General features: G+C 41.6%; 1 protein-coding gene across 2 annotated transcripts in view; it reads right to left on the bottom strand.

Annotated features, from left to right (window-relative positions):
- EFNA5 (ephrin A5) overlaps positions 1-16,972 on the bottom strand; it is a 271,916-nt gene that overhangs the window by 173,221 nt on the left and 81,723 nt on the right. The gene's annotated exons all lie outside the window — the stretch shown is intronic.

Genomic DNA, 16,972 nt, shown 5'->3' with positions numbered 1-16,972 from the left:
CTTCTCCCATTTCATCTCTGTTTATATTTACATAAATTACATTAGTGTCAAATCCAGATCTGGAACATCTCAGCATAATACTTGGTTAATTCTTATTAATATTTTTATAGTTCAGCTTTCGATTTTTAGTGTTTCTCTGGGAAATACCTGTGCGTATATATTTAATTCAAACACATTACTATATTGATACACTATGTTTTCATCATTTGCACAAGAAAACTTGTTACACCTGATATATAATTTATGCCCATCTAGAAACAGGTGTTTTTTCCAATTTACAGAAGCATTAGCTAGGTATATTGAACACAAAAGTACTGCAAGGAAACTTCTCCCTTTATCGCATTCTTTTGTAAGTGTTTAAGGGGGCATCATTGTTTTATAATGTAAGTGGCTAAATGATTAAAGTTCTGTAAATCACAAAATAGTTGAGTGACATCAGAAAAATAAGAGCAAAACCAACTGATTTTCAACTCTAAGGAAGAGGAGGGAGGCAAAAAGGTTAATTTTACATGATGCTGCATATTTTAATTGAACCGTTGTTTCACTCAGTGTCTATAAACACTGTTTGGAAATATCCTTTTGTCTATGTACAGAAGGGCTCTGCTATTGTCCCTCAGGAAGGCTGGCAGCTGGCCCTGCACTTTGACCTCCAACCCTGCCTCGGCAAGGGGTTCATTGATATTCCCAGAAGCTTCCCTCAAGGGAAGAAGATCATTTCAAAAAGAAAACCCCACCTCAGGGCTGGTGGTCCTCCCCCTCCCACCCTCTGCTGCTGCCCCCCTAAGTGGTGGCATGCAGGTCTAGTCAAGCCCAACAATTCCCGGGCCTTCATAAACTCACTATTTTTCATGTATATTTGATGGGTCCTTTCCCTCTTATTCAAAGCGGCTTTCACAGTCGTGTTAGTGCGTGAGAGCCTTCTATTCTAGACTTACATTTGATTAATTTGTGGCATTCATGTGTCTAATTCTCTACACACAAAGGGAATGAACTAGCTTGGACTCTATCGACAAGCCATTTCTGCCAGGAAAGTTCAAACGTAAAGGAAAAGGCGAGGTCAGTGGAGATGGTTTCCAGCTTGCTAAAAGGAGCTTGGAATAAAACACGATAAAATCGTTTCGCTTCAAAACAAAACAAAACAGAGCTATCATCTCCAACGCTTTTGTTAATGATACTTTAAAACGTAGAAGCAAATACTTAAATGCTGCATTCCTTGTCACGCATACGTCAGTGTTCACAAGAGGGAGCGCCCGAAATTACCGCAGCTTTAGAGACATCACACGCATACCGAAAAAGACTCCCAGCTTCCTTTCCAATCCTATCAGTCAACTTTTATCAACCATAGGGGAAGCAGAAGACGGTAAACACTGCCTGCAATATCGTTTCACTTTTAAGCTTTGGGTCTCTTCCAGTTAGGTTTACGAAAGTGAGAGCATTAAGGAAAAGAATCTTGATCAAATTCCTTATTCCTACTATGCAATAAATACTTCCAAGTACATCCCTAAACGCAATCCTTCATAATTCCCTTAATTAATCTTGGCTGGTCCCTCAAGAATAATGATAGCAAAAAAAATTTAGAGTTCACAATAAACTTCTTACTACAGTTACCCTTTGTAAGTTCTCATTTGAATTTGACCAGTTAATACTTGCTTTTTAAAAATCCGCAGAATTTTATTCAACGGCTACTTGAACTTTTACAGAACATTTAAAAGAACTTAAAACAAGATGTGTGTTATTTGCAGTAGGCAGGATGAGAAAGGGTTGTCCTATGTATATCACGACCCGCCATGTGTCCTTTAATAAAAAACAGGACTCTGGTCATTCCATGATGTCACTGATACTCTGCACAAAAAAAGTCCCCACAGACCTAATTCCACTTCCTTTCTTTTATTGCCAAAGATGAAATAAATCTTTAAATTTCAGGGAAGAAAAAAACGTGTAATCAGTTGTGTTTTTTTTTTTTTTTTTTTAAAGAATATATGGGGGGGACCTGCAGGGAATAATGAAAAAAGAAATACCAAACTTAACAACCCTGGCTTCCATTTCTGCCTCTTACGTCCATGACCTTGGGCTTACCCTGCTGCTCTAAGTGGAATATATGTGTTGTATACGTGTGCGTACACATACTCAGTCCCCAGGACCTGAACAAGTTATCTGCCTATTCTGGAAAGATGAGAGAACACCATGCCAGCTAAAGAAAGTTTGAGACTAAGTACCCCACTCCTGGGATGCCGGAAACCAAGATACCCAAGCCTCCCAAGAAAGGGAGGACGAAGGTCAGACACTCCCACATAGAGCTCCAGAAGCATTGTCTTTGATCCCACAAATGTAACAGATCCATTCACCTTAAAAGGCCAATAGCCAGGCTCCATGAAGAGCATGCAAGGGAAAACCTAGGTTGAGGTCTAATGTGGAATTTCTAGGCTACACATGGTGGCACTGGGCACTGGAAGGGTGTGCTCTTAGGCAAGGCAGCAAGCGGCTTAGAGTGAAGAGTGTGTTTCTAACACTGATATTCAAGTTTGCATATATCCCTTTGCATATATACATACATACCCACAGATATAATCTATATATCTGCCCTCCTACAGGGGAGGGGAAGAGAAGCACAAGAGACAAAGAAGGAAGACGAAGATCTCGGGGAGAGGACAGCCCAAGGGAGAGCCAGAGAAGGGAACTGGGAGGCAGCTGGGCTGGGGCAGAGCCTGTGAAGTCGCACAGAGGGGACCCACTGAGACCCACAGTGAAGGGGAAGGAATAGTGAAACGATGGCCACGAGCATCGCTGCGCGGATACGACGACTAACGGGTAAAGACGAAGGGAAGAAGGAAACTGCAGGGCACCCCACAGCTGCAGTCCTCGACTACCTCAGCTGAGAGATGCAATCACTCCTTCGTCCATTGCCCATCCTGAGACTCAGGTCAGGAATGTGCCCAAGTGCTTCCGAGCAAGGTTGCCCTGGACAGAGAACACATCAATTCTAACACGTGGGAGGATCACAAGTGCCAACATAAATAAGGCAAGAATTTGCTAGTTGGAGGCTTGTGATGAAATCAACTACTTGAAAAATGATTTTAAAAACTTTGATGTATCTTTTCGACAAAATGAAACTCCAGTTTCGTAAAACTATCGCAAGCCCTGCATATTTTTACAAATCTATGTCAGTTTCTAGACTCAGCAGCAGATCTGTGAGGACAACCAGTGCTGAGAGTCCTTACAAAGGGCAGATGTCAGGACAGCCGAAAGTATGACTTTTGTCATACTTTCTCCCATCCCGATTCTTTTCCACCTACAGACCAAGTCCTTTCCCTCATAATAAGCACGTGCATGTAGACATATATACATAAACATATAGACATCCATGGTATGCATGTGGTCTCTAGCAGCAGATATCTACACATACATATATATATGATTAAGTCTATCCTTAGCATCTTAACTCCAGACATACAGACACTTAGGATGGTGCTCATACTAGTCACCACAGAAGCCAACTCTAATGAACTTAAGCAGAAATGGTATTTCCTGTAAGAAAATGGACTCTCTCAAAAACTCTGCTAGGGGATTTGAGCCCGAAAATGGGCTCAAACCTAAGAAAACAGCCATGGACGCTAATAGCTCTGGCCACTCGTGGACATTGCCTGCTGAGCTGTTGGACTCAAGACTCCACTGCCACGCCTGCCCCCAGTTAGCAGACACTGAAGGCCAGGGCCAAGGGAGGTAGCTCTCAAGTGTCCACGATTCTCTGTGTCCCTCTCTCTGGGCTCTAAGTCCCGGGCAGAGAAATCAAATTGGTGAGTGTAGGCCATATGCCTGTGCCCCTAGCTGCTAGAGATCCCAGGGAACAAGCATCGGGCTTTTGGAGCTTGCTGTTCTGGAGGTGAACCCTCACTTCCTCGGAGCTGTCTTCAGTGGCGGATGTCCTGACCTCTAGGAATGGCCTTCGAGATGCTAGGCACCTCCAAACCCCACCCCCCCAAACCAAACCAAAACAAAAAAGTGACAACTGCACTTCTCAGAGGCTTACACATTTTGAAGCAACCTACCGCTGTTTCTCAAGGATAAAGGGTGGTATTAAACTTATTAACAGAAAGCATTGCCAACAACCTTTTTAAAACAATACAATACTAGAGGAAATGGTCTGCTAGAGAAGGACAATGAACTATTAAATTCCCCTCCCTAACCAAGTATATACTAATTTTCACTTGGAATTCAAACATTGAAAGATCTCTGACAGGGAGAAAAATAGGACAGAATTACCTGGATTCTTGCCCTACCTCCAGAAACTTGATGCAACATAATCGAGACCTATTTAAAAGCTGGTTGTATCTGTTTAACACAAACTCTGAGCAGAAAGCTACCTCCTAATGGTTAAAGAAACTGTTTCCACTTTCTGAGAGGCAAGACCCATAAAAGGAAGGACCTCTAATTTCTAGTAATTACCCTGGTACCTTAAAGTCGGTAATTACATGGAGAACCATGCCCTGAACTGGCCTTCAGTTTGTTCCAAACCCAGTGCATGTAATTAGCCTTGATTAATATCCCACATTTCACATCAACAGAAACAGTGAATCCAAATGATCCCCATATTCTGCTGCCTCAGGAAACCTCACTGTTCAAATTCTGTGCCTTTATCAAGGGAACATGCTGAGCAAATGGGATCAAATGATGCCTTGGCACCTACCTTGGTCTAACTATTCAGAAGGAAGCAGCAATGCCTTTCATGTAATCATCTTAATCCCTTGTATCAACTAATTAATACACAGAGAAAGCTTTTACTTGCATGTGAGCAATTATAGCAAGTTCCTGGTCGGTGTCCAAATGGATTCACAATATAATTCATGAACAATGAGGCTCTGGGAAAGACAGCTTCCAGAGATGACTTTTAAAATGAAAGGGGGTTGGGGGTACAGAAATGAAATGATTTTTGTTAAGAGTAGGAAGAGAGGACCAAAAAAATGTCAGTTCCCCCCCTCCCCCCAAAAAATTCAATTTCATAATCCTATTTTATATACGATTTGCTTCAACAGGTCAATTTATGTGAACAAAGTTAAGACCCAATAGATAGTGAACAGCTTTGATTCTATGTCCTTATACAGCTGAAATACGGCAGAGTTACTTACAAGGGGCTTGAAAACAAAGAAAACTTGATGCCGTTAAATAACTAGCTTCAGCTAAAAATAAGCCAAAATAGACTCACTGCACACAGACTTTTGAAAGGCAACTAAGATTTGAGCTCAGTGATTTCACATTCCTCCTGGGGGGGGAAACCTGTTGCATGGGCTTTCCCCCCACCCCCAATTCAAAAGACAGTGCATCAGTATTTGCAGCAGCCTGAGAACTAATCCAAGAACTGGGAACACGGGGCAGCAGGGGTGGGAGGGCAGTGAACGAGTGAATGGGGAAGACGGCATAGGCACCCGCACAGAAGGCCGTGCAAAAAATCAGCACCTGCTGTAGGGTTTCTGCTCTCGTGTCTGCCCCAGCCGGAGTGGGAATCGCTCCAGCATCGGGGCGGCTTGTAATCCAACGTGGGGCAGAGGGCACAGGAACCTAGTGGCTCAGGCATTCAAGAAAAGGCTCAGTAATGAAGCACCACATTGTGGTAACAAGCCCCGGGTGTGTGCTGTGAACTTCCCCTGCGCAGATGGCTCGCTGTCTGGGGAAAGCATTACCCAGCACAGTCCAGTCAACAAGGATGCTGAATCCAAGATTCAAGACTCAAAACACTTCCTCAAAACACCCCCTACCACCAGACTACGCGGAAGCTGCTTAAAATTGCCAAGGGTCGTCCTCTTTTCCCTTTCTTTCTTTCTTTTTTTTTTTTTTTTAAAGAATAAGATGCTAATCACATAGGTTTGGGCTCTCTGAATTAAATACTGTACTGAGCCACCCTGGGAACCAGACAGTATCCTCCCGGCTACAAGGCTAAAGAATGAGCAATCACCAGCCCGTGGAATTTTCATGATCCAGTTTCCCCACCTTCCCCTTGCATACCCACTGGCAGGAACCAAAGGGCTGTCACCCTGATGAGAGAAAACAAAGCTCTGCAACTGCGTTATGAAACAGGTTTTTCCTTTCCCATAGACATTCCTTTATGGCTAGGTCATGTAAAACACCAAAATGCTCAATGAACACACTCGGTCCTGTTCCCTGCAGGTGACTGTGCCCTTCAACTTGACCTGAGATACAGGGAGAGGGAAAGAAAACCACTCTCCAATTTCTAAGTAAAAGGTGACCAGACGGCAGCAAAAGCAAAGCACACAGCCTACTGTTAACAACAAAAAGAAACTGAAAACAGCCATGTGGACAGCACAGTCATACAGGTGTGGGCCAGGACCTGAGAGGGCAAAATAAAATGCTTCTAGGGTCGATTCCGGGGCCAAATCGACTAAAAAGGCCAGACTGGCAGAGAACCTGATTTGAGTTGCTCTGGCACAGAGAAACCTGTTCTTATCTGGCAAGGGCACCCCCTGCTGGCCGCCGCGCTGAACTCCGCCTCTTGGGCCAGCTCCAGACAACCTGCCGATCACTTTGGAGGAGGCCAGGAAGGGGCAAAGAGCTCAGGCAAAGCAAGTCTCTTGTAAGGCTCACAAAGGGAGCAAAAGGTCCCGTCATAGCACAGTCAGTGCCCAAAGCCACAATCTTTGTCCAGTCACGGTTCCGTGCAGTCAGATAAATTCCAAGCAGGCTGAAAAGAATGAATACAAACCTGATTGCTGTTTTGCATGTGAGAAGTTCAGAAAGTTAGGGAGGAGGAGGGGGACACAAAAGGGACCCTAAAAAGATTCTTAAGTCACTGGCATACACAGCGCTTTTTCACTGGAGGAAATCTTGACTACCCTTTTAAAGGCAAGAGTTTATCATGACATTCTTAATGGTAATTATTTAAATTCTTGGCCCATGACACCACGGCACTGGATTAAAATGCTTTCAAACATTAAGGCAGAACTTACTGCCAACAAAGTATAAGACGAAAGTCGGTTTTGCATTCCCATTGTTCCTCTTTTACGTGATACTACCATACACACAGCGATTTTCACGTTCCCGTTCCTCCCAACTTTTTACTTCCCTCCCTTTTCACTCAGTTCTTTTCCATTTCTTTTGCTGTTAAGCTCTTACAAAATCACCCTGATCTTGTGTCATATCAGCTCACTGTCTCCTACAATGATTCCCCTCAAAATCATAGCATCCAAGGGCTGCAGCAGAAAATCCTGTGTAACACAGGCTTCTGTGTAAGCTCATTCTCATTGTCACCAATTGGAGATGCTTCCTTAAGGAAAACTGCCAACACGTTCAGCGAGGCTCCATCGGCTAGACAACCAAAGAGAAACCTGTTTGTAAAGGCCCAGTGGGTCTCTCCCCTACTGGCACAAATGCCATGCTTGAGTATCTTTAGCTCACGTTATCTGCCCTCAGTCTCAGTGAGTTCACCAGCTCAGGCTGAACTTGGCTTCTCCCTGGGACCTCAATCTCTTGTCTGTTCCCAGCTCTCAACTTCAAACACAGGGGACAGAGGAAGGCAAGGCATCTAGGCGTGAGCAGAGAAATATAATGGGGAAAACAAACATGCTTCATCTCCTTTGGGTCATTTGGTCTGGTTTTCATTTTCTGGTTTACATATGAAACCAGGGGGGTAAGAAATACCAGTGGAATACAGGCCCCAAGGACAAATGCTCTCATTTCAGAATTTAAAAACAATTTCCAAAAGCTAGAAATCTCAGTGCTTGTTGCTTATTTAATCATCTTTGCTGAAATTTTTAGGTTTCATTTCTTCACGTTCCTGATGCAACCGAACGACTGTCCAGGTAAAAAGAGGGTCAGTATTCATTCTTTTATTTATTTGTTCAGCGCACATTTATTGACTGTTAGGCGTGTTTGTGCCAAAACATCCTATGTGGACAATATATAATACAACAGTGGCTTTTACTCAGCCTTTTTTTTTTTTTTTTTTTAGCTTGTACTATAGACGTCTATCCCCAGGAATAACATGATTATTTGGGCTTCCATGCTGTGGTTTAGTGAGTTCAACCTTTACCTATCAAAAGGTCTGAAAGTGAGCGTGTGGGTCTATTTTTATTTATAAGAGGGGAGAGCAGAACTGTTTTAGAATGAACAAAATCAATCCATCCCAGTTTGGGGAATAAGCCTCTGCTTTGAATGGAGCTGTCAAGGCATTTGCAATCTGTTTGGCCCTGTGTCCAAGGAAGCTGAAGGTTTCATAATCAAAATGTAGGGGATTTTTATTCTTTACCACGCCAATAGCAGAAGCCTCATCAGACTCGGTATGATTTTAGCTGTTCTATTATACCCTAAAGCACAAAAACACGCATCTATATTTATACCCACATGCACATGTGTACAAAACAATCTAGAAGAAAAAGAGAATCTCAGGCTCACAACTACTTTATTTCAGGTGTGGGGATAAGCATGACCGCTATCAACTGGCCTTCTTACTGAATTTAAGATGAAGTCAAACTTTTCTTAATAAGGCCTGGTAGAAAACAATTTCCTGGAAAAACTCTGAGGATTTTTATCACGGCATCAAACATCACTAAATGCTAAGTGACGTGTAAGTAGGAGGGAAAGTCCTTCGTGAATCTAAACCTCTTTTTTTTTTTTTTTTTGGATACTATCTTTTTCTCATATTGTAACAATACTAAGACCCCTCCCTTGCAAAAAAAAAAAAAAGATCAATAAGTAAGCTCTGACTGATACCAAACCCCTTTAGATTAAGCTCAATATGCCATTAATATGAAAAGAATTTGACAGTTTACATAAGGGATGTGACCTGGTGCCAACCACCTCTGGCTTCTCCATTCTCCAGATGGTAGCAGATTAGTAGGCAGCCTTTATTCTCATAAGAAGATTTTTTTCCCCCCATGGAAAAACTATAAAGGCCAATTCTGTTCCAAACTTCAAGTCTCCTTCACAAATGTCTGCTCAATTCTGGGCCTTAACTAATGCCTATTAAAAGAAGCCCTTGGGCCTGAAGCTGTGGAAGGGGGGAAAAAGACTAAGGCAAACTTAACTCTAATGCCTGCCTTTAAAAGATCTATTGACAGAAGCAGTGGGGAGAGTTTGAACTAATGTTAACTTAAAGAAAAAGGCTGGTGAGATTCAATTGTGGATGTGAATGCTTGCTTGAGTTTGATCTTGACGGGGCTTAAGATAAGGGAGATAAAAACCTAAGCCTACTTACATATTAAAAAATGCAGTTGTGCTAAATTCACTACATACCACTGTTCTCAATTTGATTTATGCCCATCATCACCAAAGACATTGAAGGACATCCCGTCTAATATGGTAAAAAGCCACAGCAGAGGGCACTTGCTCTGTTTTGCTATGCTAACATGAAAAATCATTTCCTACAGTGCCTGATGTTCTTTCCCATTAATTCTTCAAATGCAACAAAGAATGAAAACAGAATTTACCTTTGGTCCCCTGTTGGAGGTATAAATATAACAAGTGGTTAATCAAAAAGATCCGAGGGGTGAAAATAATCTGTAAGAAATTCTCTCAACAGACAGGAAGTGATCTTGAAGAATCAGGAAAAATATCTTATTTTATAAACAGATTGACCCCAGTAAAATTTTTAAGAACATTCAGCTGCATTTAAAGTACAGAAAGCCAACTAGATATACCTCCCCAGAAGGTCTGGCTTGTTCTGAGGTCCCCGGGACAAATACTATATTTTTCAAAGGGGAAAAAAAACCCAGTTTCCTAGGAACCTTTTGAACATATGTAGACTCCTTTTTACCTATTAGTTCATAAAATGTTAGAGATACTTTGTTAGGTAGAGTTTATTATTTCTATTAATATTTGCATAAGTTGGTAAAAATGTGGTAAATTTTGCTGGACTTTTTTCCCCATGCAAGCGAGTTTTGATCTCTGAGATCCTGAAAACTATAGAACACTCTATTTTAGACCTACTACGCACAATACAAACCAGTAATACAGCACACAGTCCTCACCCTCAAGGACTTTGCAGCCCACCAAGAAAACCAGATCAAAGAAATTAAAAGTTGTAGTAAAAATTCAACATATCAGGGAAGGAGAGATCAAAAGGGAAAAAGACACTGGTCTAGGATTCCGCCAATTTAGCATGACCTACTTCTACCAGTTTCCAAAATCATTTAGTCAAGAGAACATTTAATTTGCCAGTAGCAAATATACTTAGTGGTCCCCAGAAATAAAAGTTTTCCTGGAAATCTCCAAGGCAATAAAAAGAAGAGATTTATTTAATTTCTTTTCTGCGAACTGCCTCATTTCCTTAAGGAAGAAATGCCAGGCAAACAGTAACTTGAATGATCGTGTTAAACACTCACCCAAGAATACCTACCCGAAATTACGACAGCCCAGAACTCGTCTCAAACAGACGTGCAGTTGTCCAAAGGCATTGCATGGTACAAAATGGGTTGTTTTCAAAGAATGTTTTCTACTCTCCTATTCTTACTACAGTACTCTAACAGAATGTCCATTTCTATGGTCGGTATCATATTCTTTTTAACTGAGAAAAGTTACATTCAGTAAAGGAACTATCCCTCAATCCAATAAGTGGGACCATCTCGGCAATCAGATAACAAGTTTAGGAAACGGCTTAAGGAAATGAGCTAATAACTTGACTGCACACAAGCAGATTATCTCTGATTGCTACAAAGAATGCTATTAGGGGGCACTATGTTTTCAAGTGATCATTTTTCCAGCCTGTTACCGAAAGGTTAATCTGCAGCCGTATTCATAAAATCAATTTTGAATCATGCCAAATACAAAAGAATTACATTAAAAATACATCATCAGGAACTACGCTGACATTTCTTTCAATTGTCCTAGAAAAGACTAATTCAGATACTGTCCTGATCATAAGCTTACTCACGAAAATAAAGGCTGTATAGATGACTCTATCAATGAACAATCTGTTTACCTATCAGGTTGGAGTAGACTTGAGCGATAGGAAAGGACAACAATGGTTTTTCCTAAAGGCTCTCACAAAGCTGTTCATCTCCAAGTTCTTCAGCTCATGAAGATGAGGGAACATGAGCGCAGAACTTGCCTTACTGTCATTTAACCCCCCCAACGCTAGGCCCCCTTCCTACAGAATCTCAGGAGGACTGCTTGGATTGTACAATACTGAAGTGGGATGAAACCCTTCCTCTGATTCCCCGTGTGATAGTTCTATCACGGCACGCATCAACTTCCCTCGCTCCATAGGTTCACATTCCAGGGTTATCTCCGGTCCAAAACACAGAACCCTGTTACGACCTGCCCACCTATCTAGGTGTTAGTCAGAGAATTTTACCAGAACACCAAGTATGTATATTCCACTCTTAGTTCAAACAGATCCAGTGCCAGTTGCCCCAGTTTTTCACCCTCGGCTGGCAGCAGACCAGATTGTGAAATGGAAATCAGAATACCTTTCACCTGCAAAATGACTAACATCAGTGCCAATACAGATTTCCTCAGGCCCTGAGGGGGTTTTCAGAGGCACCCCGGCCACCTGGTCACTCTGAAGCAAGTCGATTGTGAAGGTAAAACTCAAACCTTGCTTGAGAAAGGAGCCTGGGAAAACGGGAAATCTGCCATTCCCAGATGAAGTCAGTTTCTCGGCTGGGCTGTTTTGTCTATGAACAACATTTCGTAGTTCCTATGAAATCTAAATATCAGATATTACTGCAGGCCAAGAAAAGAAGAGCTATGTTCCCCTTTCGGATAGAGAAAGCCCAGTGAAGTTTTAACGATAAGGGTTAGATCCAAATGGCACACCGCAACGGGGAAATTTTAGGATGCCCCACTCCAGCTGGATTACATCCAAGACCCACTTATCTGAGATAGAATTAGACCGAATGTCAAGAGGAAAGAATGGACAGGCTTACCCCTTCGTGTATCGGGAAGAGCTGGTCTTAGCGTTCTGCTGACATTTTAAGTATAAAAGGGTCTTATTGTAAACTGTGGACCCCCAGAAGGGCTGTTTCTAGAGAACTCTGAAAGGAGAGATTAGTTGGGAGAGCCTCAGCATCGGATTGCACCCTTCAATCACGTTAGACACAGAGCTTTAGCCACTTTTTCGCTTAAAGTCATGCATGTGGTCAAAAGTTTAATTATATCACCGGCTGCATCAGCAAGCATATTGTCTGCCATCCACAGGAGGGATAAAACCTTTTTGGAGCGCTGGGGTTCAGACATGGCTGTGGAAGCCTTCCCAAAATCTTGGGTTATGCCTGACAGTTGGTATTTTTTCCCTTAACTGATCAAAGAACATAGCCTGGGTCCTGATAAGATTACACAAGGTCTCCCTCAAATTCTGAACTTTGGAGAGAGAGTAGGGGCCTTACCCAAATGACTGGTTTTTTAATGGATTGAGTCTAAACACAATCAAATTGGTACCTTTGACATAACTGACTGGTTCTTTGCCAGCCCCTCATTCCTTCATTCAATCAACAAGAATTTATTAAGTCCTTAGGTGTTGAGAAGGTGCAAAAGAAGACCTCTCCCAGAGAAGTGTGCGATCCAAACCAACCAAAACACCAAGTCATTAAACTAGTTACGAGTCAAACTTGTTGTGCATGCAGACTGGGCACAAATCCACAGAGTGTGAAGTAACCGTGAGTTTCATTCTGAATGTTGAGAAATGCTGATTAGAGCCACTTGTTGGTTGTGGATTTGAGCGGTACCAGGCAAGAAGAAGCTGCTCTGGGAACCAGCTTCCGATCCAGAGAGGACCCAGAGGGGGTCCACGCGAGGCCAAAATCAGCTGCCAGTTCTAATCAGTAGAGGGGGGAAAAAAGTGAGAAACTACTCCAGACCTTTCTATAAAGAAGTTTCAGTGGTTTGAAAGTTCTAAGATAAGTCAAATACCAGAAAAAATAAATGATGAATGGCATAAGCCAGACTAATCAGTCAAGAGCCATCCTTATAAGCATCCATTGTTGACAACATCTGTCCAGCTAATACCAACGATGACAGATTTTCTTTCCCAGCAAATACACACACTCACCCATACACACTTGTGGAGGAAAATTCACATTTCAGTGAAAGGACAGAACAGCAGCATGACCCACAAAAGAAAAAGCCATTGCTCTGAGGCTGAGAATCACCCTGCGATGCTATCAGCCGACTTATAATTGGGCACAGTAGGCCAAGTGCTTAGGGCCCACATAATGTTTTAATTTGTTTAATAAAAGAAAAAAAATGAATATAATCCAGCTTTGATTATACTCATGTTTATACCAACACAGTCCTAAGACAGAATTTTTAATTTAATTTTCTTTTTTTTTTTATGAAGGAACAGGCCCATGAAGACAGAAGTGCTTGGGGCTACGTAAATCATACTGTGGCTCTGATCAGAAGTGCCACTTTCTCTGTGCTCCTGGATGCCATGAACTCTACATAACCTCTCTACCCAACAGTTCCAGAAGTATTAACATTGGCGCTATTTTATCTATGTGGATATTGTGCTGCAAAATGCGTAAGTAATCTTGATAGAGAAGAAAGAGCATGCATTTTAGAGACCAACACAGCTGGACTGGAACTCCGGCTCCCCTGGTAAGCAGCTACAGATACTGAGCAAGGCACAACCTCCCTGGCTAAGAAAAGTAGAGAAAATGTATGCAAAGAGCCTGACACAGAATAAGTAATAAATAGAGGCTATTACCATCATCATTATTATTACCCAAGGTTAAATAGCTAGTGGCTGAACCAGCATTCCACCCCAGGTCTGCTGCTGAATTCTTTGTTTCTATGCCACTGTGTCCTCTTTACACACGCACAACGCGCAAGAAGCCCCAAGAATGCTACACTATATGGGACCTGGTCTTAAAAAAAAGAAAGAAAGAAATAGGAAAAGAGAAAAAAAAAAAGCATATCATCCTTAAATAAAATCATTTTATGCAGAATAGAAAAAAATTTGAAAGCCACAGGTTATAGTGCCAGCCTTCCCCCTCCCTGCAACCCACCCTTAACAGAAATCAGCAAAGGACTTGGAAATTTCAGTCCAAAAAAAAAAAAAAAAAAAGCAGCATAAATTAATTGTTCAGTTAAAATGCTTTCATCCACCAAAGAGGCTGTGCCCTTGATTCACTTCCAGCAAAACTTTTTACATGCTTCCCCTTAACCGCTAAGCTGTGCTTCTGACCTTTGTGTCACTCAGTGATTTCACTTATTAGTCAATCCAACTCTCCCCAGTTGTTTACAGTATTTCAACTATAGAAGAGGTAGAATGTTTAATCAACCACAACTCAGAATATTTATAATAAAAGTCTTTATCCATAAATCTCTTAACAGTTTGCCGTTGTCCATAGTGTTTCCTGGACCTTCAAGGCTGATTTTATAGGCCTTTGATGAGGACTTGAACAATAACTCAGCCCCTCAGAAAGGTGTATTAGAGGACTGCATAATCACACTCCCGAAAGTACTTGACAAGTCTATATAGCTACACAGAAATTACAATTTAAAGAGCTCCTTTCAGTTACCAACTGCCACTGCAATTGAAGACCCTTAATTCTACAAGTTAAATCTCTGACAAGACCATATGAACACCATGAGGAGTGTTCCACTTAGGGAGAAGTGTGGTAATACACCAAATTCTGTATTTGAATTTAAAAATTAAGGACATTTGCACGAGAGCGGGGTCTATACCTTAAACTCATTTTCTTTTGCTATTTACTTCCCTTGCAGCGATCTTCTTTTCATTATTATTTTAAATGATGATAAACTGGAATGAGCAACCACAAGGCATTAAGGTAGACAGAACTCACACCCTTTCACAAAAAAACGAGAGACCCAGAGACAGACAGACAGACAAGCTTGCACACACATATGCTATACCATTCCATTAGCTGTGTACACCCAAAAGCATGGCTTTTAGGTCAATTTCTTGCTTTCCAAATAGAAATCTTTGACCTTAAAATCATCATGTTGGGGGGAAAAAGAAAGCCTAGGGAATTTCCTAATCTCAGCAGTGAGCTAGTATATTGAGAATAATTTTTACTGTAAATTTGTGCTCTGGGGTAAAACTGGAAAATGACTTCAAACAAGACATTTTTAAGATGTGTGTTTGTGTACAAAATAGATCTTATTACAGTTATAGCAAGATCCAGCTAAAATTGAGCAATTCAGGCTGTGAACAACAGAGCCAGCCAGCCCATGTAACTCAGCCCAGCTCCTTCCTCCCCAGCACGCTCGCTCATGTGCCAAAATTCCATTAATCGCTTCCAGGACATCACATTTTTCACCTTGGAACAAATGAACACAGGGTAAACTGTTTCACGGACAGTACTGAAAGAGACTTTAGAAATAATTTAGTCTACCTCTTTCCCCACCTGCTAAAGTTTCATTCCCCCTGTGATATGATCCTGAGAGATTATTCATTATCCTGGTCCTTTACCCCTGAGACGTATGAAGAAATAACACAGAGCAACTGAGACACAGTGTGCCTTTAGGGATGGCACCAGCCAAAAACAGTAAAACATTCCACTAGTCAAGAGCACCTTGAATATCTGATTAAGCTGCAGGACAGAATTATACTTCAGTTCCAACAAAAACGGTTTAAAATAAGTTCCAAAGCCATCTACACTGGTGACCCGGTGCTGTAGGAACCCCCACCGCCGGGCCCAGGGCTGGGATTGAATTTCCCCAGACAGTTCACTACTGCAGACAATAACAGTTGCCACATTCAAGTTTCATATGTTATAACACCCTGTGATTTAGACTCACGTTCCACCGGTACAGCTGCCTGCCTCCGCGTGTAAATAGGAACAGAGTCGAGTCTAGGTCCCCAGCGCAGGCAAAACAGATCCTTTTACATCTTAAGAGACAAACTTGTTGTCCCAGGCCTCATGAGAACCAGAACTCTTTGTATCATTTTAGCTGCCGAAACATCTTTGCTTGATACTCAGAAAAGGATGTCCGTGGCATGTGGTCGGTTCTCCTTAGATCACTTCTGCCCGTCAAGGTCAATGCAAACAAGTGAAAGGGAATCAGAGATGGAAAGCACATCAGATTTTAGCTCTTCAAAGAAAGGGAGAGAAAGAATCACTTTCTGCATGTACCTGGACAACCCTGGTGGCCCAGAAGTCTCATTTTAAGTACAGGAGTAAAAATGTATCATTTGTAAGTAGAAGATGAGTGTGAAAAAGACAAGCTGAAGGCTTTTGCAAAGACAGACTGGTCGTAGCTCTCACAGAGTCGCACAGTAATCACTTACAAGTCCATTTTCACCTTTTAATGAGTGTAGTGTTACGTGCTGTCGACGTGCCCCGGCATCCACCTCGCACCCAGCCTGGCATAGTGCAGGTACTCAACAGAAACTGGTGGGTTTAAGAGGTATCTTAAAACTAGTAGTATTTATACATCCTTCAATATATCTGCACAGGAATTTAAGTTCATCTGGGACTGGGATTATTTTGTTCACTTTAGCGTAAGTAAGACAGAATGTTACAGATAGTAAGTGACTTAATAAGTGTTTAGAGAGCAGAACAGGAGCCTCCTGAAGACTTCAAGACTTGTATATTACATATCTTTCACCAGTTTAGAAAGTTAAGCCAAAAATGTTTTGGTGTTGCTCAACCTAGTAATTTTCCACTGAATTCTGCCAGGGGCCCTAGAGTATAATATTTGGGAATATATGAGTGACTCCCCTGTTATTGTCCAGATAAAGAAGTTCTTTGAGTTAATTTTGAAATGTTATTTTTATTTTCATCCAGCCCCCAAGAATGAATAAATAAGAATGAAACTAAGCATGATTTCTAAGAAACTTAGGAAGATCTTAACATAAAAAACATAAAAGTGAAAATAAGTGACCTCATTCTCTTTTTCCTCTTTCTGTTCCTCTCCTCTTCTACTCTCTGCCCAGATCAATGTCAATAAATCCACATTCCATCTCAAACAACAGATGAATAGAAGATTAGCTTTTCAAGGAAACAGCTGTAAATAACTATAATCTAGTTAGTAGGATTCCTTATGGCTCAAAGGTTAA

Source organism: Ursus maritimus, unplaced genomic scaffold (assembly GCF_017311325.1).
Source record: "Ursus maritimus isolate PB19 unplaced genomic scaffold, ASM1731132v1 scaffold_5, whole genome shotgun sequence".
Classification (NCBI taxonomy): Eukaryota; Metazoa; Chordata; class Mammalia; order Carnivora; family Ursidae; genus Ursus; species Ursus maritimus.
Note: the sequence above shows the minus strand (reverse complement) of the source record. Positions and strands in the feature narration are given on the sequence as shown.